Source organism: Sceloporus occidentalis, unplaced genomic scaffold, assembly GCF_023333645.1.
Source record: "Sceloporus occidentalis isolate IW3139 unplaced genomic scaffold, rSceOcc1.0.p SCAF_4, whole genome shotgun sequence".
NCBI lineage: Eukaryota > Metazoa > Chordata > Lepidosauria > Squamata > Phrynosomatidae > Sceloporus > Sceloporus occidentalis.
Genome location: NW_028316984.1, coordinates 34,910,755 through 34,935,265, shown reverse-complemented (window position 1 = coordinate 34,935,265; position 24,511 = coordinate 34,910,755). Strand labels below are relative to the sequence as shown.

Genomic DNA, 24,511 nt, shown 5'->3' with positions numbered 1-24,511 from the left:
ATGGAGGGCATTACAAACAAGAGCTAAACACACACATATAAATATAAATTCATGCTCCTTAGCCATGCTCAGAATGGAGGATATGACCGAATAAAAGCTAGAAACACTCATATAAATGTAAATTCATTCTCCTTAGCCATACTCAGAATGGAGATCATGTCCAAATAAAAGCTAAAAATAATGGAAATGTCCTCCATTTTGAGTATGGCTAAGAATTCTCTGAAGATGCCAGCCACAGATGCTGGCAAAAGGTCAGGAAGAAAATTTTTTAGGACATGGCCACATAGGCCAAAAAACCCACAAAAAACCATGGATGCCGGCCATGAAAGCCTTCGACTTCACAATATAAATGTAATTTTATGCTGCTTAGTCATGCTCAAAATGGAGGACGTTTTAGAATTTTCCTGTACAGAACATTGAAATGTAGGGCATGTCCTGAAAAAGGAGGACAGTGGTCACCCTGCCCATTGACCTCCTCCTATACTACACCATCTAGAATACGTAGTAATTTCTTTTTGTATTAATTGTACTCATCATAATTCTCATATATCACTGCATGTCATGGCAATAGTTGTGAAATAAACAGCAAACGAAATTAAAATTATACTTTTATATTACAATATAGTGCTTTGAGTGTTGGACTACGACTCTGGAGACCAGGGTTCGAATCCCAGCTTAGCCATGGAAACCCACTGGGTGAACTTGGGCAAGTCACATGATTTCAGCCTCAGGGGATGGCAGTTGAAATCAGCTTCAGAGGATAGCAATGGCAAAGCTGCCTCTAAACAAATCTTGCCAAGAAAACCCCATGATAGGTTTGCTACCTTTAGGGTAGGGTTCTTCAGCCACATTATGAGAAGGCAGGACTCATTAGAAAAGTCAATAATGCTAGGAAAGGTAGAAGGTAGTAGAAAGAGAGGAAGACCGTATGCCAGATGAATGGACTCAATCAGGGAGGCCACGGGCCTCAACCTGCATGACCTGAGCAGAGAGGTTGAGGATAGGGGGTCCCACATTTCCCATGATGCTGCGCTGCAATTTTGCTCCATTTGCTTCCGGTGCGCCTTCAAGAATGGAGGGCACGTTTGGATGTAGCTGACAGGGATGAAGGGAATGAAGCAGGAGGCTGGGGGGAGAGATGGGAGCAACAGAGGGGGCCATCGGAGGCTGGGGGGAGCAACAAACTCCAACTGCCAGAATTCCATAGCCTTGAGCCAAGGATCCCACAACAAACTCCAACTCCCAGCGTTGCATAGCACTCAGCCAGGACAGTTAAAGTGGAGTCAAACTGGATTATTTCCCCAGTGCGGATGCAACCTAAGAGAAGGCAACTGTTACAAAGGGTAGGAGAGTGGATAGGATTCAGGGAGGTGGTACTTTAGCATGGAACATGGAGAATAAGGATCATTTCTAGGGATCATTTCTGCACTCCTCCAAAATGGGTCTCCTTCAGACCCAAAGGATTTACTTCCAAGTAGACCTGCAGCTTCTACACTGATTATTTTGCAGTGAAAGAAATTTATTATTATTATTATTATTATTAAGGAAATATTATTATTCTTAATAAAAAATTTCTTTCACTGCAAAATAATAATAATAATAATAATAATAATAATTTTGCTGGTGATACATTTGGATGAAGCAGAGGGCATGTAGGAATAGGTGACATTCCCTATCATTCATGTGAGGCTACCATTCATGTGAAACTGGAACCAGGAAGTGGCCCCTTTCTTCACTCCAGAAGTGCAAAGGTTCACGATGCGTTCAGAGCCCCACTGAGCATGCTCAAGGGTCCCAATTTGAATCGTTGACTCCGCATGGTATGTACCGGTGTGATAATATAATGTGCACTTGCTCCGCTTTGAATCAGGAATCATCACAGTTTCATTCTTCATGTGTGATAATTCATCACGCGAATTGCCTTGGATCCGAATTGACTCTGCTTCTCCTTCACTCTGTATTGGCTCTGAATTGGAGTTCCAGTCTCACGTGTGATAAGGGCCACAGACTTCATCAGGAAGGTTGTCTTCCTCTTTTCCTATGGCCTTCTATCTTATCAAACATTATTGACTTCTGTAGTGAGTCCTGTCTTCTCATGATTTGGGTTCTAGGGAGAGTTCAGGCTTGATTTTCTCTAGGACCCATTTATTTGTCATTTTAGCAATCCAAGGTATCTGCAGAAGTCTTCTCCAGCACCACATTTCAGATGAGTTTATTTTTGTTCTGTCAACCTTTTTCTTCACTGTCCAGCTTTCACAACCGTAAGCAGAAATGGGAAATACAGTGGCATGGGCTGTCAATGAATCCTGGAGAGCAGGGTTCAAATCCTTGCTCAGCCATGGAAAGCCATTGAGTGACCTTGGACAAAGCAAAGGCCCAGGCCATGTGAACAAATCTTGCTAGGCAAAGACATTTTTATCCAAGCAGTGCTTTATTTCAGTGCGTTTAGTATATAATTGTGTCAGGGAGGCTTTTATAAAGGGTATGAGCTCTAGTTATGGCTTTTAACTTTCAGTATGTTTTATATAATTTTATACTGTTTCTAGCTAGATGATTTAAATTGTTTTAAAATTTTTATTGTAAAAGTTGAAATTATTTTTATTTGTGAGCCACCTTGGGGAGAAAGGTGGCATAGAAATTAAATAAATAAATAAAATAAGAAAATGTGGTCCGTTCACCTTACTGTCTGCATAAGTTGACCATGACTTGGAAGCGTGCAACAATAACTGTAGGGTCACCAGAGTAGTCTTATAATTAGGTATCCTCCATGCACACTGCTTGGAGAAGCAATGTTTCTGGACTAAATCTCCCTGAATTCTCTAACCAGCACAGCCACTTTGAACTGTAGTCCAGAAAAACACGTTTTTCTTGATCTGCTTCCATGTTACCTTTAAATCTCTTGTTAGGGGTACAGGCAGAATTCAGGCTTGCAGAAGCTCCTTGTGTTTTTCCCGTAAATCCACCCATGGCTTGTGGCTTGGGGAGAGGCTTCCTCCCTGGGAATATAGGCTGCCCCATTTTGAGCCTGCCTGGCTGGAACCCACTTACTGCAGCCAGGTATAAAATATAATTATATCTCTCTGTGTAGTTGTAAAAGTTAAAAGTTTACCCTTGACATGAATGTCTAGTCATAACCGATTGTAGGAGGTGGTGCTCATCTCTGTTACTAAGTTGAAGAGCCAGCATTGTCCAAAGACAATCCCAGTGGTCATGTGGCCAGCATGACTGCACGAAACACTTGTTTATTTTCCCATTGAAGTGGTACCTATTTATCTACTTGCATTTCATAGAATCATAGAGTTGGAAGAGACCACAAGGGCTATCCAGTCCAACCTTCTTCCATGCAGGAACTCACAATCAAAGCATCCCCAACAGATGGCCATCAGCCTCTGTTTAAAAAAACCCAAAGAAGGAAAGCATTTGCATGCTTTCAGACTGCTAGGTTGGCAGAAGCTAGGACTAGTGATGGGAGCTCACTGTTACGCAGTGCTTGGGCTTCGAATTGCCAAGCTTCCAACCTTACAATTGTCAGAATTGGCGTCTTAGTCACGTCCCCTGTGTAGTTGTAGCCAGGTGCAAATTGGTGGCCCAGGCAATGGGGACAGTTACTTGTTACTCTGTGAAGCACACTCTGAATAGTGGGAGCCAGGAAGCTTTGCAAATATATTGCAGATAATCTGGGAATCTGGTGCCATTATTATTACAGGTTGAGTCTGCTTTATTCAAAATGCCTGGGATTGGAAGTGTTTTGGATTTTTGAATACCTGTACTTGCATATACGTACATAATGAATATCTTTGAGATGGGAACCAAGTCTAAGCACAAAATTCATTTATGTTTCATAATACATCCTATAAAGATAGTCTGAAAGTAATTTTATACAATATTTTAAATAATTTTGTACATCAAGCAAAGTTTGCGCACACTGAATCATCAGAAAGCAAAGGTGGCACTATCTCAGCCATCCATGAAAAATGTTGTTTTTTTAATATTCTGGATTTTGGAATACTGAATAAGAGAGACTTAGCAAGTTGTATTGTAGTTTTCATCTGTTTACACAGCACCATCAGTGTATATCCAAATTAGCCTACTGTCTGAGCTTGTTACACTTGTTGATTTCCAGTGCTGTTTTTTCTCCCTCTGTTGAAAAGGCAGAACTTTATATATTAGTTTATGGATAGTCTCTTAAGAATAGGTTAAAGGGGGTGGTAGTAAAAGATATGACCGGGGAGTAACTGGGTGTTGCATAAAATGGGGCATGAGGTGGATGGAAGAAAGGAGGAGGACATTTTTTGTGGTGGTGTTATGGGGTTTTTTTTATGCCTTTGGACATTTTGCATATGGATGTTGTGTCAGCACAGATCTTTATCTAGAAAGTAATCTACTCCAGTTTTACTCAGTGTGGTGGTCTGTGGACTGGAGCAGTCCACAGTGAGTTTAAAACAAACAAACAAACAAACAAAAGAAACAGTTGCAGTCAGTGGGTACAAATATATTGCCAGTTCCTGCCCGATGCGTGTGTGGGGAAGCTGTCAATCCCCCAGATCAGTTTAAGAACAACTGTATTAGTCTTTTAAACTGAAATATGTTTCTTCCTCAGCACGTAGTCTTCTGTTTTCTTGACAGAAAGTTGTCTATACTGATAGAAGAAGAAAATCAGTTTCACTTCACATTTACTGGTCTACTGTGACCCCCATTATTGCCATACCTACCAAAATAGACAGGACTCAAATTGTACTGACTGCTACACATTTCCTGCACCCAAATTCAAATCAGTACAAAAGGGATGTGCCTTTTCTCTTCCCAGCATGCAAAACTTATCAACCAATAGCCTTATTGTTTACCTCTCAATCCTGTCAGTTTACACTCTCATTGATTGCCTCCCCCATGCAATTCTCTTCCTCCATTTGCATCCCACTAAGTGATCATGAATAAGGCAGGGAAGTCTAAATGCCTCCCCCCAACTATCTGCTGATTTATTTTTAATGTTTACTGATGCACATGCACACATACAGTGCAGAAGCTACTCATCTCCTCTTCCATGATTGACGGCAGAGGAGTGATTTACCCTAGTTGTTGTGCCTGACTCTTGAGCAGAGCGCTATCACTGCTTTGTAGTGCTTCATTTATAAATTTTATATTTATTTAATTTATATTTTGCCTTTTCCCAAAATGGGACCCATATTGATCCAAAACACACTGCAGAAATAATCTACTTTGAAACCGCTTTAACTGCCCTGGCTCAGTGCTAGAGAATCCTGGGAACTGTAGTTTATTATGGCACCAGAGCTCTGACAGAGAAGGCTAGATGTCTCACAAAACTACAGTTCCCTGAATTCCTTAGTATTGAGCCAGGGCAGTTAAAGTGGTCTCAAACTGGATTATTTCTGCAGTGTGTTTCAGTCTATTGATGAATCTATATGCAATGAAGATGCTTCTGTGAACCAGACTATGATCCTGTAGTGAAGAGTGAGTTCATAATAAATTGTTAGTTGCTCTGATTGACTGGACTTAAGTAAGTAACTTCCTGTGAAATATATGGATAAATCCATAGAGTTAGTTGACTGCAGTGAAACAGACTGCCAAAAAAAGCGGATTGGGGCCGCACCGGCACGGCTTGTCCCATTGCTGCAGCAACCACACGCGCCCGGCTCCAATCCCCCCCACTGCTGCTATTTTAAACCAGCTTCTGAAAAGGAGTTATTATTTTCCACTCCTTTTCAAGATGGTTCTTTACCTTTCGTTCAGGCTGCATTTGAGACCTGCGTTATATAGATATCATGCCCCTTTTGGCTCATCTGATTCAGGCCAATTTTTTTCATCATAATGCCAGAAGGCATTGCTACTATTTTGTCTTCTATAACTGAGGCAACCTGTGTATGTGACATTAGAATTTTGGTAGTGATGACCACTATCCAGTTGGATTGGATTTTAAAAATAAAATAAAATGAAGGAATTATATAATTGAGATGCTTGTTTAATTTTGTACCCAATGCAAATAAATAATTCTATTGTATTCATTGGCAGTATTAACACGAGAGAATAAATGACTTGTGGATACATGCATTTTAAAAAAGTCCTTTTCCATTAAGACCTTGTTCTTGTTATTCGGCAGAATTTATCATTCTGCTAAAATGTGGGTGAATAATTATGCCAACGAGCCCTGGTGGCGCAGTGTTTAAATACCAGTACTGCAGCCATTCACTCACAGGAATTCAATCCTAGCCAGGGGCTCAGGGTCAATTCAGCCAAGCATCCTTCCGAGGTTGCTAAAATGAGTACCCAGCTTATTGGGGGCAATTAGCTTACAGTTGTAAACCACTTAGAGCAGTGATGTTGAACCTTTTACAGACCGAGTGCCCAAACTGTAACCCAGATCCCACTTATTTATTGCAAAGTGCCATGTCCCTATGGCTTTCTAGTAAGAAACTCTGGCAAACTCTGTGCTAAGGCAACAGCATGTGTGCCCACAGAGAGGACTTTGAAGGCCACCTCTGGCATGCGTGCCATAGGTTCACCATCACTGACTTAGAGACTGCTTAGTGCAGTATGAAGCGGTATATAAATGAAGCTGCAATTGCTATTGTAACTTTTAGTAGTTTTTGGTTATTTGTGAGTGCACTTAGGAAACCAAAAACAACCTCTTTTTTGGGGGGGTCTTCTGTGTGGTTGAGAAATGTAATTTTGATTCCTCTTTCCTTCTCATAGTAAGATTTTTTTGTTGTTGCATGGATCCCTTTTATTTCCATTTTTAATAGTACAAAGCTTTTAGAAACTGAACATCTTGCAAATTAGGTTTAATATATTGGAGGAACTATTGCTACCAGTAAGTTTTCAAATACAATTAAAAGTAAGCATTAATTTTGCAACATTAATCTTCCCCTTCACTTGCATAGCTAATTTTTTGTGTTGTTGTTATAGAAGGAGAACTTGGAGAACTTGGGTGCAAGATCTGTACATCTGTCTGTCTCTTTCATCGTACTCATTTCTTACTGGGCTGTACCCAGTGCCATGGTAATCTGTAAGACAGCACATCTGTTTCCTTTTTCTTTTCCATACAAGATGTACTCTTGCCCTTACCAGTGTCACTTGATACTTGAAAAATATTCCTGTTCCTAAACTGGAAGCTTGGAAAGATGTTGGTATCACAGAATCACCCCCTGCTCAAGACAAGGATGGCTTTAGCTTTGAAGTACCCTTCCTTATCTTGCTACCCTCCAGATATAAGAGCCCTCCCCTCCCTCCTTCCAACTGTCATCTGCTGGTCTTAGAGGGACTGAAAGGACAGGCCCAACACCATCGGGCCTGAAGAGGAAGAGCCCTCCCCCCTCCTTCCAACTTTCATCTTCTAGCCTGGGAAGGAGTGAAAGGACAAGCCCAGTGCCATCGGGCCCAGCCTCAATTAAGAAAAAGAGCCCTCCCTCCAGTTCATCTGCCTTGGTCCAGGCCTCAGAGGGAGAGAGGAATGCTGGACCTGATCCCGCCCCCTGCCCCCCACCATTCCCTTCTCCTTTTGTGTTGTGTCTTTTTAGATCGTAAGCCAGAGGGCAGGGAACCATCTATTATCCCCTCTGTTGTAAGCCGCCCGGATTCCCAGTGACTGGGCGGCATATAAATAAATCCTATTATTATTATTATTTTGACCTTCATTTCCCCTGGTCTCTCACCATTGGCTATGTTTGCTGGAATCATTGACTGGGTTGTTTGGAACTGGTAGGCATTGCACTCCAAAACATCTTGCGGGTAACAGGTTGAGGAAGACTGCTCTAAAGAAGTGGTACACTGAAGGGCACCAGTGGTATTAAAAATAAAAGAACTCATTTGGAGTGCTGCAGTCTTAAGAGCACCTGGAGAACCAGGGTTGCCCACTCGTTGCTTAAAACAATAGTGGATTTGTTTTCTGATCCTCTCTTTTCTTTGAGGCCTGCTTTCTTATTAGGTATGCATGGTAGTTCACTTATAAGCGAGAAACTTTTTATACTGATAATAAAAATGAAATTTGATTGGCTAGTAATAGAAGTTCCTATTCATGAAAACAATTGCTTTGTCATGCAGTTCTAATTTAACTGCAACTGCTGTGGTTATATAGCAGCAGTAAAACATTAATCTTCACCGTATGAGCTCTATGGTGATTATACAATACTATATATAGGTAGAGATGTATTAGAAGTTTTTTCTTGTTCTATGATTACACAGAGAGCCAACATGGTGTAATGGTTTGAGCACTAACTTGTGACTCTGGGGACTGGGGCTTGAATCCCCAGTTGGCCATGGAAACCACCAGGTGACCTTGGGCAAATCTCACTCTCTCAGTTTCAAAGGAAGTCAAAGACAAACCCCCTATGAACAAACCCTGCCAAGAAAACCCCCTGATAGTTTCATGTTAGGGCTGCCATAAGTGAGAAGTGACATGAAGGCAGACAACAACAGCAACAACAACAGTGTTTATACTAGTCATAGCTTCAGTGTGGTTGTTGACTTTTAAAAAAGTTCTCTACTTCTCTCTGGAGGAGCATACAGCAGTCTTCCCCAGCTCTGTCCACTCCAGATGTATTCGTTTCTGACTTTCACATTTTCCAAGGATGATGGGGTTTGCTATCCAACACATTCAAAGGGGGAACAATCGTGGAATGCTACTCTGTAGTCTCTGCAAACATAATAGCCTTACTTTTCAGGCTTGTATCTGTGCAGCACATTAGCTGTATTATGAATGTTGCATTCCTAAAATGTGTTGCCCCCTCCACTAGGTAAGCCGCATTTCTTTGAACATGCTGACCATAGTCTGTTGCTCTAATGCACTAATGATTAAATATAAAATGATGACCATATCATTTATAAATGGTTAAGAGGCCTTTCATAATGATGCTGCCTGGATAATGATGAAAGCATTATTTGCTTTCTTCCCTCTCTGCAGAATCCTGCTGTTTTTAGCTGTAGTACTTCTGCACAACAGTGCTTCTCGCACCAAGGCAACTGTTCTTCCCCCTGCATGCTGTAATCTGTTATAAATGGTAATTGTATGCCTTTATTTCAAATGTGTTGTCACACAAGGTAGTGTTCAACATCTTATTTGAGGCAGACCGCCACAGTGCAGCCTGTTCTTCCATAGACATGTATGAGGATTTATAGAGATTAATCATATATGTATCACAAATGACCTCTCAGGATAAGAAAATGAATTTTCTATACCACTTGAAAGTTAACGTCTTGGTTTTCAGATGGTATCAGGCTTTAATCTTTCTTACAGCAGCAACTTAAATATCAGCTGATAATGTTGGGTCAGAAAAATGGTTGCAGAAGTGATAGATTAGTGGATCCAAGGGAGAGAGAATTTTCCTAAGGATTCCTTCTCTTCCTGTAAGGAATGGTAAAGAAAACAAAGTGGCTTTTTTGTGGGGTTATTGGACGGCTATTTATTTACAAAAATTGAGGGATGCCCCTTTTAATCTTATGCTTTGGTAGTGGGCAAAAAGATTGTTGTTTTGAAAATGAGACTTTCACTGTGTGCTGGTTCACTAGAAATTCACCGTCAGAGTAGTACACAGATGTGCAAAGACAATTCCTCCTGCCGCCTGTTGATGTATTAGCCTGAGCCATGATTGTACTCATAATAAATATGTAGCATGCCACACAAAATTCTTTTGCAAACAAACCTAATTCTTTCTAACAACATTCCAACTAACAAGGCAGACAGAATAACAAATGCTAAACTAATGCATTAAATTGGCTTGTTGCAAAATGTCTCTGACCAAAGCCTTGTGGGAAAAATGTGGCCATAAATGGCAACTGCTTGTATCCATAGTTATATTTAAAAGCTTTCCAGGTAACTCAAGGAAGAAGAAGTGCCAACCCAGGTGTTTAATCCTGTCTGAAGAGGTTTCCAATTTAGTCTGGCATACATATTCCTAACCTTTAAGTTATTTATGATTTCTCCGTGGCCTTTCAGTGATAAATTAATTCTTTAGAAAAAACTGCGAAGCCCATCTTCAGCTGTAGTTGTAAACCTTTTTTCACAAGTGTATACTATAGAGCATCTCTAAACATTGACAGTGGCTGTGTAGTGTGTATTGCAGTACATATGGTGGCAGTTTCCTTTGAACTGGATAGAGGCCAGTAACATAACATGGGAGAGACATCAGGGAGTGAAGATCTCAATGTCCCCATGTTGGTGAACCCATGGCATGTGTGCCATTTCTGACATGCGTGAGGGCACAACAGCCACCATTGGAAGGGGCGGGAGGCAGAGCATGAGTATGCATGGCCTGGCTCCTTGTTTAAGCATGTGCGGCTTGGCTCCTCGGCCCAGTTTGCCCCAGGACAATGGGGCTGCAAGAAGCTGGCCAGCAACGCCAGCGTTCTGGCTGGAGGTCCCGCCCCTTGAGATTGGGGTTCTGGGAACTGTAGTTGTTTGTTGCTGTGTGTCTTCAACATGTTTCCAACTTATGGCAACCTTAAGGCAACCTTATCATGGGGTGTCTTGGCAAGATTTGTTCAGAGGAGGTTTGCGTGGGAGGGCATGGAGGAAGAGGGAGAAGAGGAGGAGGAAGGAAGGAAGGAAGGAGGAGGGAACTGGCACGGACGGGGGGTATGGAGGAGGAGGATGAATGGGAAGGTAGGAAGGGGAAGGAAGGAGAAAGAGGGAACCGGCACCCGGTGCAGGAACACCACTGAGTTTGGGCACTCGGTCTCTAATATGCAATACAGTCAGCCCTCCACATTTGCAGCTTTGACTTTTGCGAATCTGATTGTATGCAGATTTGATTAATATGTTCCCTCTAAGAATCTCTAGGTCCTCCAGTGCAACTCTGCTGGAAGTTGGTCATAGAGTTGCACTGGAGGACCAAGAGATTCCTAAAGAAAATACTTCTCTAGACATTTATAGGTCCTCTAGGGTGATTCTGTGATCAGTTTCTGGCAGATGTTGACCATAGATTTGTGCTGGAGGACCCATGTTCTCTCAAGGAAAAAAAAAAGTGTTTGTTTTATTTGTGGTGTTCCTCCTTTTCATAGTGGCCATGTGCCCCTAACCCCAGTGAATGTGAAGGGCCCACTGTAGTGATTTAAGAGCCTTCCGGAATCTACATCTTTCCAGTAGAATGCACAGTCCTACTAGAGCTGCATCTGTGCTGTAATAGAAACAATTCTAATATGTAAGCAAGTGGTGTAATGATTTGTGTTTTGGGACTATGTTATGAGATAAATATTGGCAACCATAAGAGTGCTTAATAAAAAAAAATGAAGAAAATAAATGGAAAAGAGCAAGTAGAATAATCTGAGAATGATTTAGTACCATCATCTTGTCCAGCAGATAAAAATACTTGTGGCTTATAAAGCAGTCATAAGCATATTTATTCAAAAATAAGTCCCTGTAAATTCAATATGATTTAATTCTCTATATTTTCAAGACACAAGCTTAAGTCTATGCATTACTTCTTCATGAGATGCCTTGCATTCTTGAAGCTGAGCCTGGCATACAGTGAAATCTTGCACATATCTGCATGGAAGTACACTGTGTATAAGGATTTGCACCCTTAAGTACTCATTGTTTTTCTGCTATAGGAAAAATGCAGAAGAGGCATGTAAAGCAAAATAAAATTAAGAAGCAAAAGGCAAGCTTAAGCTCCCGACTGAGTAGCACTTCTCAGCTGAAATGCTGTTGTGAAAGCTTATTTTATTTGTTTTTGCTTTTTGAGAAATATAAAACTTTGACTTACACAAGTGTAAGACTTCCAATATGAGTACATACCTCTTTGACACAAGCTGAATTTTAAATATAACTTGCCATTAGATTTCTTGTGGATTTATTTAACAACCCTCAAGCAGAGCCAGTGTGATATAGTGGTTTGAGTGTTGCAGTAGGACTCTGGAGATCTGGTTCAAATCCCCACTTGACCATGGAAACCCACTGGGTGACCTTGGGTGAGTCACATACTCTCAGCCACAGAAAACCCTATGATAGGTTTGCCTTAGGGTTGCCATAATTCTGAAACAACCTGATGCCACACAACAACAACAACAACGACGTTCAGTGGCACTCAGTCCTTAGCAGGTGAACATAGGACTCTAGCTTATATTAATGTAAGGAAAGATGATGGATGTGTTCATAAGCTTCTGAACTGCGGAATGATATATTTTTCATTTTTAAATAAGCATGTCTATTTTTTGTCATGTTCTTTGGAGAGCCATTGAATCTCTAGCTCAATGAATTTGTTTTCGTGACCCTTTCTGGTGAGTAGCATAAGGTCAATTTTGTGAGAGAGCTCTGAGTACATTTTGAAATTGATTGTGCCTTCATATAGGTATTTATGCTGGATGACAATGAGGCAGCTAATTCATAAAGGGATGTGTTTGTGCATTCTTTATTGATCACTACTAATGGAGGAGAGCTCTTCTAACTATAGTTCCAAATTGACTGCAGCCTTGTTGAAGCAATGAAGGCTTATGTACAGTATTTTAGCATTTGAAGCAGTCAAACTTGTTAGCCTCTTCATGTCTCTGTGAGCCTTTAGAAATATGATTTATAATGAACTTTTCTAATTTAAAGGACAGCAAGTTAGTGGTAGGCTCCCTGTGCCTCTCTCTGGGGCAGGAGTGTGCAAAGTGAATTCTCCAGATTTTGTTCGGCTGCATTTCACAGCCTTTTTCATCATTAACTGCTGGCTGTTGGGAGTTGCAGTTCAACATTTGGATGATTGCAATTTGTTCACCATTGGTTTAAGCCTGCAGTGGTTCCCAACCTTTGATCCTCCAGATGATTTGGATTTCAGATCCCGCAATTCCTGACTGTTGGCCAAACTGGCTGAGGCTTCTGGAAGCTGTAGTCCAAAATAAAGATTGAGAACCACTGGAAAGGATGTGGCAGATGCTTTCAAAATTTTCTGTGGTGCAGAAGAAGCTTTGAACTTAAAATAGATTTTATCTCTAATACATTTCTGAATTTAAAAATATATTTCTGGGGGGAAGAGGTCAACTTGGAGTGAAATTTGTGGAATCAGTGGTAGTTTCCCGTTCTTGAGGAGTCTCTGTGTGTGAATTGAATAACTGTTTAACTATATAATTACACAGATGTGGGGCTTATGATCTTCTGAATATAATTATCAAGGTACAGACCCTTAAGCAGGTGAAACCTTATCTTAAAAAGCATATTATTTATTCTGAAAATTTCATCTGGATTTCTTTCCAATGGAAAAAAGGAAAATTTTGTCCTTGGGAGAAAAAGGGGAAAAAAAGTCTCCCTAGCATGCATCTCAGTTTTTGTTTTGTCTTCAAGCCTTTACATCACTATTTCTAACTAGTCCTGATGCTTGATATATACTTCAGGGGTGTGAGGTTTATGTTAAAGCAAAGCATCTTTCTTCAGCTGGTGTGCAGAACAGCATGGGTTATTTTCATGGGCATTTATAAAATGTTAAGAGGAAAGAAGATCAGGGTTTTGGCAAAACACATGCAGTTTTTGCAGGGGTCCGGGGAAGAGGGAGGTGTTGAGCGCTGGAATGGTTTAGTGGTTTGAGTGTTGGACTGTGACTCCAGAGACCCAATTCAGTCCCATCTTGGCCATGAAAATCCACAGGGTGACTTTGGGCAAGTTCCACTCTCTTAGCTCAGAGGAAAGCAAAAGTAAACCCTTTCTGGGCAAATATTGCCAAGAAAAACCCATTATAGGTTAACCTTAGGTTAGCCATAAGTCAAAAACTACTAGAAGGCACACAACAACAACTGGGAGACGTTTAGCAAGGGACTGGGGAGCAGGAAGAAAGGACTTGGACAGCTGGACGAAGAGTAAACATTCTTTGTGATGCCTGAGTTTTCTCATGTGGACAACAACTAGTTATAACTAGGGCCTGGAAAAATTTTTTTAGCACAACTCCCCAAATTCCCCTGCCAGCATGTCTACTGCTGATATTTTAGCACAGGTATTATGGTACAAAAAATTAACGTTCCTAAGCTCTGTTTATAAGTATCAACTTATGATGCAGTGAAGTGGGCCAGAAGGATAAGGACAGACATCTCTGGGTTGATTGAAAGAGAATACTTTTAAGTGGATTTATTTTATGCACAGTGCAGCATCTGTGCCATCTTATCTTTGAGATCATAAAAAGTGGAGTCTGTAGGTAGAAAGAAACAGGAAACTTAAGATACAAAGAGGACCTTGTATTTGAAGCTATTCTCCACCCAGAACAATTTCGCTAAATGATAATTATACGTAGTTACTGATATTGAGAAGGGGGATGGCAGTTGTGGTAGCAGAGCCCTTCTTAATGTGGTCTCTGCTGCAGTATAGAATAGTTACACCACCACCAAAAATATTTATCAGACCCTAACCTTTGTTATCAGAAAAGAGTTCGTCATTGGTTTGTACTGCTCCCATCTTTCATCTGCTGATGGTCCAAATTGCCCTTAACAGTTTAAATAGTTCAGAGTCTGCAAAGCAAACATTGTATGCTTTTACTACAATGAATATATTGAACAAAAGCAGAATAGGGAACAGATACAAATACTGGATTACTGAAGGCTCTGTTAAGCCATGGCCAAGATGATATTTTGGATTTAATATTAGTTTGTTTTGAACAGTTCTGAGAACACCTATATCTTTTGTCAGAGAGGCTGCAAGGTATATGGCCTATGAAATAAAAGTCCTGATCATTCGGAGAGCTATTTTGGAGAAGGTGGCTCATTCCATCCCTCCCTTTAGCTGAAGGGTTCATGTGTCAGAGAAGAGGAGTGCAGTGGTGTCTCTGGAAGTCTGATATGCAGGCAGTAGGCGTATCAATTGCCTGTGCTGTTTTGCCTCCTCTCACCTTTGCTTCATTGGTATACTTGTTAAATGAAAGCAGATGTTACGTAATGCCAGAAGTCTCTCCAGTGACCTCTCCTTTTGCTGGAATCTAAATCCAGATCAATGCTACCCCTGAAATTTCTCATGGCTTGGGATATGGCAAGGGTGCAACAAGGTTTTGGCAAGATATCTCTGATCCTTTCCCCTGTATAGCAAAACTAGTTTTTTATTTAAGGTATCAGCCACAGGCTTGGCTTTCACAATTTTCCTCCCTGTATTAGTGTGGCGCAGATAGACGGGCAAATAATAGCAAAAGACCAAAAGAATCCAGTGGCCGAAGGATAAACTTGGTTTGACTTCATTATTAGACAAATGATAAGTTTGTGGGGAGTTATTATGGCATTAATCAACTTGATGGATTGGAAATATGACAGAACTGAAGCAGCGTGTAATATTAGTGCCCATTACTCTACAAATTATGCCTTCACCTATTGTTCACGAGGCAGGAGTTATGCTGTACATTAAAAATGTTGTGTGTTCATTTTCCCCCTCTCTTGTTAAGACATCTCCCAACCCTTCATACTATTAAGATTTGGTAATATGAACCTTTGCCACTTTTTCAGAAAAGCATGAGTAATAGTAGTGAATATTTTTTTTCTTACTGTGCTTGAGAAACAAGTCCACCCCCCCCCCCCCTTTCTATAGCTCACTTGCATCCCAAAAGATCAGGGCAGGCAGGAAAATAGCCCCTTCCCAACAGACTAGAATAACATTAATGGGATGCACTGACCTTTTTTCATTCTTTCCCAGGTTATATAAGCCTCATCCTTTGAGGCCAGTTCCCAAAATCTGGTAATAAAAAACACATAAAAGCGTTAATAATTTCTGACATTTGTCAGCTTTGTAGTGTGGTAACTTAAATGGTTGTCAGCAAAGCAGATATAAATGTGTGGTTTATTTGTTTTCACTGTTGCATTTTTCTGTTGTTAGATTTTTGAACATCATTGGGGGAGGGCGGTGCAGTCTACGAACAAACAAAAGAATATTATGGTTGATAGTATCAAAAACTGCTGAGAAATCCAAATAATTGAATGGGACTTATTTGTCCTGTCCCTCTCCTGGCACAGGTTGCCTGCCAGGGTAACCAAAGCTAAACTTGGACCTGAAACCAAACTGCTGTGGGTCAAAGTAATTTTGCTTATTCTAAGTGCTTCTGGAACTGCCAGCCACCATCTTCCCAAGAAATAGGCCTAAATACGGGGTATTTTTGACTAGGTAGTAAGTATCATAAAACTCCCAGGGCTATTGATGTGTTCACCCATTGAACTGATTTTCATTCTGTGCGTTAAGGGCAATGGTTAGAAAAGCAAGCTAAGGTTGCACTCCTGTCTGTACATGCCTAGATCTCCCATTGAACTCAGTCAAGATTACTTCTTAATATAGTCCCCCTCCATGGATTTTTTTAATCCACAGAATCAAGCATCTATGGTTTGAAAATATTCAAAAAAAGTATACATTTCAATTTTTTTGATTTTGCTATTTTATATAAGGAACACCATTTTACGATGCCATTGTATTTAGTGGGACTTGAGCATCTACGGATTTTGGTATCCATGGGGAGGAGGTGGCTGGAGCCAAACTCCAGCAGATATCAAGGGCCCACTGTATACATAATTAGGATTTCATTGCACACAATAAAAATATATAGTATAATCCTGTATACACCTGCTCTAAAGTAAGCCACATTGTGTTCAGTGTCTGTATCTTCTTCCAGGAAATTAGGAGTGGTCTCCTAATGTTTGTGTTTTACCAAGGCAGTGGGCAGCCTCTTGTCATATTTATGCAGTAGATATGTAGATATTGTTGGGGCACTGCTATTTGATGCTGTCAAGAAGGACATCATTAATATGTCTATGCATTGTTTGACTGAGGGAGTATTTTGTTTTGGAGCTAAACTAGGACTGTATCTTACAGGGCAAACCTTTACCTATGTAGCTGAAAATAAAGCCTGTTTAAGTTCACTGGGGCTTTCTCTAAGATCAATTTTTTTTTAGAATCACATTTATATATTGCTGTTTTAGACCAGGGGTAGGCAACCTTTTTGAGCCGGGGGCCGGGTTGGTGTCCCTCAGGCGACTGGGGGGCCGAAGCCGGGGGTGGAGCTTCAACCCTCCGGGGCGGGGCCACGTGCGGGGGGTGGAGCTTCCACCCTCCGGGGCGGGGCCGTGTGCAGGGGGTGGAGCTTCCACCCTCCGGGGCGGGGCTGCGTGCCGGGGGCGGAGCTTCCACCCTCCGGGGGCCAGGCCTCCCCACCTTTGCTGGCCCCTGACGGGGCCCCAGGCCCTGTCAGAGACCGGCAAAAAAGCTGGTGGGGGCCACCAGCGCTGGAGGGCCCCTTGGAGGGCCCCAGCGACAGCACCGGGCCTCCCAGAGGCCCCCTGCCGTCCCTTGGAGCCCTCCTGGAGGGCCCCAGGGATGGCAAAGGGTCCCCCAGAGACCCCCTGCCGCCCTCGGAGCCCTCCTGGAGGGCCCCAGGGACGGGAAAGGGTCCCCCAGAGGCCCCCTGCCGCCCTCGGAGCCCTCCTGGAGGGCCCCAGGGATGGCAGCAGGCCCCCTGCCGCCCTCGGAGCCCTCCTGGAGGGTCCCAGGGACGGCAAAGGGCCCCCCAGAGGCCCCCTGCCGCCCTCGGAGCCCTCCTGGAGGGCCCCAGGGACGGCAGCAGCCCCCCTGCCGCCCTCGGAGCCCTCCTGGAGGGCCCCAGGGACAGCAGCGGGCCCCCCAGAGGCCCCCTGCCACCCTCGGAGCCCTCCTGGAGGGCCCCAGGGACGGCAGCGGGCCCCTCAGAGGCCCCCTGCCACCCTCGGAGCCCTCCTGGAGGGTCCCAAGCACGGCAGCGGGCCTCCCAGAGGCCCACTGCCGCCTTCGGAGCCCTGCTGGAGGGCCCCAGAGACGGTAGCGGGCCTCTCAAAGGCCCGCCGCCGCTGCCGCCCATCGCGGCTTTTCGCCGCTCTGGGCGCCGCCATTTTGGGCGGCAAAATGGCGGCGAAGTCTCGCGCGACCTCCCGCCGCCATTTTGGGTGATAAAATGGCGGCGCCCATAGCCCCAGAGGCCGCTCTGGGCGCCGCCATTTTTTTACCTAAAATGGCGGCGAAGTCTCGCACGACCTCGAGGGAGGTCGCGCGAGACTTCGCCGCCATTTTGCCGCCCAAAATGGCGGCGCCCAGAGTGGCGAAACGCCGCAACGGGTGGCGGCGGCAGCGGCGGCGGCAATGGGAGGCAGGGGGCGGCCGCCAGGCCTCCGCGGGCCGCATTTGGCCCGCGGGCCGGAGGTTGCCGACCCCTGTTTTAGACCAACGGGGAAAACTCCCCCCCCCCTCATCTGTTCCTCTGTAGAGGCTGTGTATGTGGGTAGTAGATGGTAATCTCTGTATTGATGTATGTACTGTACCTGTTTTTCCGCCCTCCTCCATCATTAATGAACTTACGTTCTTTGTCCAGTGGTTGTTCATGACATGGGCATAGATAATTCTGCAAAATGTTTATTACAGTAGTTGCTGTAGTTACTGCTAGGTCTAACAATAGGATTCAAACATATATGTTCATTTCATAATAAAATGATAGAAAGGACTCCTTATTTCTATCCAGAATATGTCTAATTTTTTTTTAGTTCTATCTCCCTTAAAAATGGTGGTGCATTTGTATCTGATATATTCCTGATACGCTTGTTATTGTGTGGCTTCAAGTCGTTTCCAACTGATGGTGACCCTAATTATGCCCCTTCAAAAAATTAAGAATACATCACCACTGACAAACCTTATTTCTCTAGGCTGCACGCTTTACTGTTAAACAGTAATAAACAGTGCAATGAAATCCCCCCCCCCCCCCCGTTATGACATTTGGATGTGAGAACTTTTTGCATGCACATAGAAATACAAATGTTTGTGCATGCGCTTAATATTAAAGAAAGTAACCTTTGCCAGTGTGTATATACACTGTTACATGCTTTATACTGGAAAACATGCAGGAGTGTCAGTTATGAAACCCCACTGAGTGTCATTGGGCAAATTACACTCTCTCAGCCTCAGAGGATGGCAATAGCAACCCCCCTCTGAAGAAATGTGCCAAGAAAACCCTGTGATAGGTTCACATTAGGGTCGCCATAAGTCAGAAATGACTTGAAGGCACAACAACAACAAAGTTGTGTCGACCATTAAACAGAATCCAAAATCCACATTGATTATGTTGCTGTTAGGCCAACCAAAAGGTGCAGAAAACTTTATCCTTGCTTTTGAAGCTTGCTGGGGGCTTTCTCAGGCAAAGATGGTTTTTAAAAAAGTAAATCATGTGAAGAAAAAAGCGATGTTGATGGAATTGCAGAGGTTATCAGGTGTGGATGTTGCAGTGAGAGTGTATTCATGGGGGCAGAAAGCTTTGCTCCCATATCTGAAAACGAAGTGGAAGAGCAACAGGGACAAAGTTTGTAGCCTTAAAGTATCTTCCCTGGAAGTCTGTTCTGACTCTGGCCAGTGATGCCCAAAAGCCACTATTTTGACACAGTTCTGTGTAAAAATCACCAAATAGACATGAGTTAACCCAACAATGTCACATTTGTTTGCACTCCATGATTTTTTTTTTAGTATCCTTATCTGATGAAGAAGTAAGTGAGTTCTGAAAAGTAGCATAATGCTTTATATTGGAATCCACATTTTCTGAAGAGGCAAGTATAGTATACTGTGAAGAATGGAAAGAGGAATTGCAAAGTTGGAAAGCATTTTTTTACAGTTCTGGTTCCAAGGTCATCTGGAGAGTAATGTTTCTTTGCCGTTATTACCGTAACTGTAGTTAACGCATTAGTTGTGGTGATTATGTTGAATAACTTTTTAAAAAGTTTTTTATTTATTACAGTAATTTGTATCCTGCCTTTCTATGGCAAGTATAAGTTGAAAAGTTTATTGATTATATTCACAGCCAGTTAATTTGCTCAGATTAGTTCTCTGTTGCTATCCTGGTGTTAAGGCCATTATGCCTTTTAACCTCAAACTCTAAGCGTACTATGGTTGCTGGTAGTGTTGGCATATTAGGACAATCAGTATTGCCGATGCAAGGCTGTGCATTCATGTAGTGTATGATGAATCAGTTTGACACAAATTCCCATAACGAAAGACCTTATTTTCATGTTTTAATGTGTAATATCTGTACAGGTTGAGTATGCCTTATTCCAAAATCCCCAATCTTCCAAAATCTCCCAGTTTTTGAGCTATACCCCTGTACTGTATTTGCACAACTGGAGAGACAAGCAAGAGTCTGTGAAATGGCAGGAGGCATGGACTTGTAGCAAGCACTGTGTTTGGATTCCTGTTATTTCACAGATCCTCAGTCTCTATCCATTCTCTTTATTTCTTATTACGTATATGCAAATACAGATATTCCAGAATCCGAAAAAAATCCAAAATACAGAACTCTTCTGTTCCCAAGCATTTTGGATAAGAGAGACTCAAACTGTATATATATTATGGCAAAGGAATACTATTTTGTATCATCTTTAAAAATGTGCAGCATATACTCAACTATAAGTCAATTTCATGTATAAATTGAGGGCAGGTTTTGGGGCCAAAATTATGGATTTTGAATTGACCCATAGATACGTTGAGGGTAGGGATGCCATAACCCGGCTGCAGGCGGGAAAATCCTGCTTTTGGCAGTGCTGGCCCGGTCCGGTTTCCTGCCAAAAGCGGGACTGCCCCGCCCGCGGCCACCTCCACCCCCGTGCGCGCCTTCTTTGTGGCCGCGACCTCTCATGCAGCCAGCTGGCCACCCACCTCCGCGTCCGCCTCCTCCTCTGCCTCCTCCTTCTCCTCCGCAGGGGCCTGCCGGGTCCCGCTGGCGCCAGTGGCGCCTGCGTTGGCCCTTCACCTTTGCGCGCAGCTGCTGCTGCAGCCTTTGCACTGCACGCAGTGCACGCAGTGCACAGCACGCTGCTGCCAAGGCCGCTGCTGCCGCCACCGCTGCCAAGGCCTTTCGCACAGGCCGGCGGCTTCCTGTAGCCCTGCACGTGCCTGCAGGGCTAAATAGGAGGAGTTTCTCCTCCTGCGGCTGGCTGGCCAATGGCTGCTGGCAGGGGGCGGGCTGTTGCAGCTCCAGTCTGCCCCCATTGGCCAGTGAGCCTCAAGAGGAGGAGCTCCTCCTCTGGTCTCCACGTGGGCTGGCCCAGGCCCGAGGAGGAGGAGGAAGGAAGGAGGAAGAGGAGGAGGAGGAGGAGGAGGAAGGAGGAGGAAGGAGGGAGGGTGGAAGGAGGGAGGGAGGAGGAGGAGGAGAAAGGAGGAGGAAGGAGGAAGAAGAAGAGTAGCAGGAGGAGGAAGAGGAGGAAGAGGAGGAAGAGGAAGAGTAGCAGGAGGAGGAGGACAAGGATTTCCATTCCATTTGTACAGGCCTGCTTTGTTTTAACAATAATAGTGGTGATGATGATGGTGGTGATGATGATGATATCAGTCAGCTTCTGAGGCATGGCCAATGTAAGTTGCTCTGATGTTTACAAACTCATGCGCAGTGAAGAAAAACCAAAGTCCCTTGACCAAGTACACACTTCTGAGAAGTATAGTTGAATCCAAGGGCAAATCCACTTCTTGTTAAACCACCTTGACATATTCAATATGCATAGCCATGTGAACATGGGTTCAGTGTGAAACCCAAAGAGTTTGGTTATGCAATAAGCCTCTGAAATATGCAAGATGTTCAATGCCCAAATGTGTTGTTTGGAATGTGGGGAGGGGGGGGGGGTGTTGGCCAGAAAGGGAAGTACATTTCTGCCATCTTTCTAGGAATAATGCCGAAATGTCCTCCATTTTGATGATGCCTAAGAAACATGCATTTATATTAACATTTTTTAAAAATCATTCAATTTTTTCACGTGTCCTCCATTTTTTAAAAAAATGTGTCCTACATTTGAAAATGTTGTCCTACATTTGTCCCGGTTTGGAGGTCCTGACTTATGGCAACCCTAGTTGAGGGTAAAAGGCGGACATGCAACAAAGGATGAAGCAGAGAAAAACAATGGAAAACAACCTACTAAATTCCAGCAGGAATAATTGTTTTCATTCATATAAAAGGGTGGGTAGATAAGAGAGTAGAGACGATCAGTGCTTCCAAGACAGATTACACCATTGCTTTTCACCAATAGATGGTTCTGTTATTTGATAAGAGTTAAAGTATAGTATTTATATTAACTCATGGATAAGTCATCTCAGTTTTTTTTAGTCAATTTTTGACTAAAATTTCTAAATTTATATGTGAGCATATACAGTAGCTTCTAAAGAAAGATGTTTTTCTCTACTTCAGTTCCTGTCTGTTTCTCTTGTTAAAGACATCTTGTGGTAGATTTCACTTGCATCACAGCTTGTGAGAGCCCTATGTGTGTTTAGAGTACAGGGTAACTTAGAAAAGCCATCTGACTTGGAGTAAAACTCTTAAAACTTTCATCCTTCCTTGCTACCAGGGCTGGACCTAGCTGTGAGGCAACTGCCTCAGGCAGCAGATGCTGAGATGTGGTGGTGGGGAAGCACTATGAGGTGTTTAAGGACCAAGACATCTATCCAGTTTAGCCTGCTCTGTGCCCCCTAAGCTAACTTCAAGCCAGTCTGTTCAGCTTCATTATGTGAAAGGAAGGGGAGACCTTGAGGTTTATCACATGGAGGATTCTGCAGCTAAGATCCAGGGTGACTGCGGGTCCAACGATGTGGATTCACGTTATAACCTGGTTGCCCTTCTGTTGCTCTTCTGAATTAAGGGGGAATCAAATCTAAGGCAAGTCACATGATGCAGATTCACGCAAAGTGGAGTGAGTGCAAATTGTATTACCACACCGGTGCATACCATGCGGATTCAGCTATTCAAATTGGGACCCTTGCACATGCTCAGTGGGGCTCTGGACGCTGTCGTCCTTCCCTGCCCCCTCCCTAGCTGTCATCCTTCATTGGGCTGAAGGAGCAGTCAGGTGGTGATGGGATAGGTCGCAAGGGGTTACTGGAGCCAGGATCGGGCTCAAGGAGCAGTCAGAGGATGGATAGGTCACAGGGGGTCACTGGATCCAGGATCGGCCTCAAGGATCAGTTAGAGGATGATGGGATAGGTCACAGGGTAGCAGAGAGGATGAGATGGGGATGCAGGAGCAGTCAGGGGATGATAGGATGGGTGGCAGGGTGGCAGAGAGGAGGAGATGGCATGAAGGAGGAGGAGGGTGATGAAAAAGCAGGACGCAGGGGGCCAAGGGGGGGCGACATCAGAGTGAACTTCCACACCAGACCAATCCACACCAGTGATTCCAAAATGAACCCTCATTTTGGAATCACTGCGGAAGCGCCACGGAACGAGTGCCCATAGAAAGGAATCTCATCTGATAACACATTCATGTTATGATGTGAATCTGCATCGTTGGACCCGCAGTCATTCCGGATCTGAACTGCAAAATCTCTAAAAACATCCTTGTCTTTCACCTCAGCAGCAAAATGAGTTGGGTCAGCCCACTCTTCCAGAATTTCCTTAGGTGCTCTTAAAGTGTTACTTCTCACCCCAGCTCAATCCTCTCTTTTAAACAGATGCTGTTGAAAGAGATGGCATCTGCTTTACAATTGTTGCAGAAATGTGGCATGAAAACTGCCCTGTAATGGCAGTGCAATGTGCCCCTGATGTAGACTGAAGTCTGTGAAAGCTTATGAACTTCTTTCCCTCAAGGGTGCTACAAGATCCCTTTGTTACAGCAAAACTGAGGTCCAAACACTGCAAACACAATCCAGTTTGAGACCGCTCAGTGCTAGGGGATCCTGTGAATTGTAGTTTATTGTGGCACCAGAGTTCACTGACAGAGAAGGCTAAATACCTCACAAAACTACAGTTCCCAGAATTCCCTAGCATTGAGGCAGGGCAGTTAAAGCGGTCTCTAACTGGATTATTTCTGCAGTGTGCTTTGGACCTCAGTTTTGCAGTAATAAAGGCCTGTTACAGACTGCCAAAATAAAGCTGTTTCGGGTCTCTTTGGAAGTATGCTGTTTAAATGATGCATGGGTCCTAAGAGTCTGGAGGCAGTGCCAAAGCCACACTCCATTCCTAAGCACTGGAGTGCAGCTTTGGTGCAGCTTCCGGATTCTTAGGGTGCATGCATCATTTAAACAGCATACCTCCAAAGAGACCCGAAGCAGCTTTATTTTGGCAGTCTGTAACAGGCCTAAGGCATCTTGCTTTGTCTCAGAGGTGCAAAACTCCAGGCACCTAGTAGCTTCTGCTCTTTTTAGAAAGCTGGGCTTACTGACTGGTCCTTTGGTTCCTATAGAAGCCAGAAACCAGTTTTTCCGTTTTCCATCTGGTTCCTCAGCAACTTCTCTTATGGTTTTCAGAATGAATAGCCATGATCCATCTCTTGCCCCATCTGTTTTAAGTTTCCAGTGGGCAGCCAAAACAGTGCTTTTAACATTTGCAAATATGTTTTTATCATTGTATTGTTTTTATTGCCTGCCTCGGGAACCATTGTGGGCTAAAAGAAAAAGGTTGGTCTGTCACAGGCAACTTGAAGGCACATACACACAGCCTGAGCAAAAAGAAGAAGCCTTGTGGCCATCTAATGTTAAGTGACATAGGCGTTTGTGAACTGCAGCCTCTTTCTTCAGGTGCATGATGCTGTGTAAAATCTGTAATGATTTGACAATAACAGTTGTGAAAAAATTTTAAAACTTTTTTTAAATATA

At 43.3% G+C, this 24,511-nt stretch overlaps 1 protein-coding gene across 2 annotated transcripts in view; it reads left to right on the top strand.

Annotated features, from left to right (window-relative positions):
• The window catches only part of LOC149313719 (metaxin-2), a 61,565-nt gene that overhangs the window by 640 nt on the left and 36,414 nt on the right, over positions 1 to 24,511 (top strand). The window lies entirely within an intron of this gene.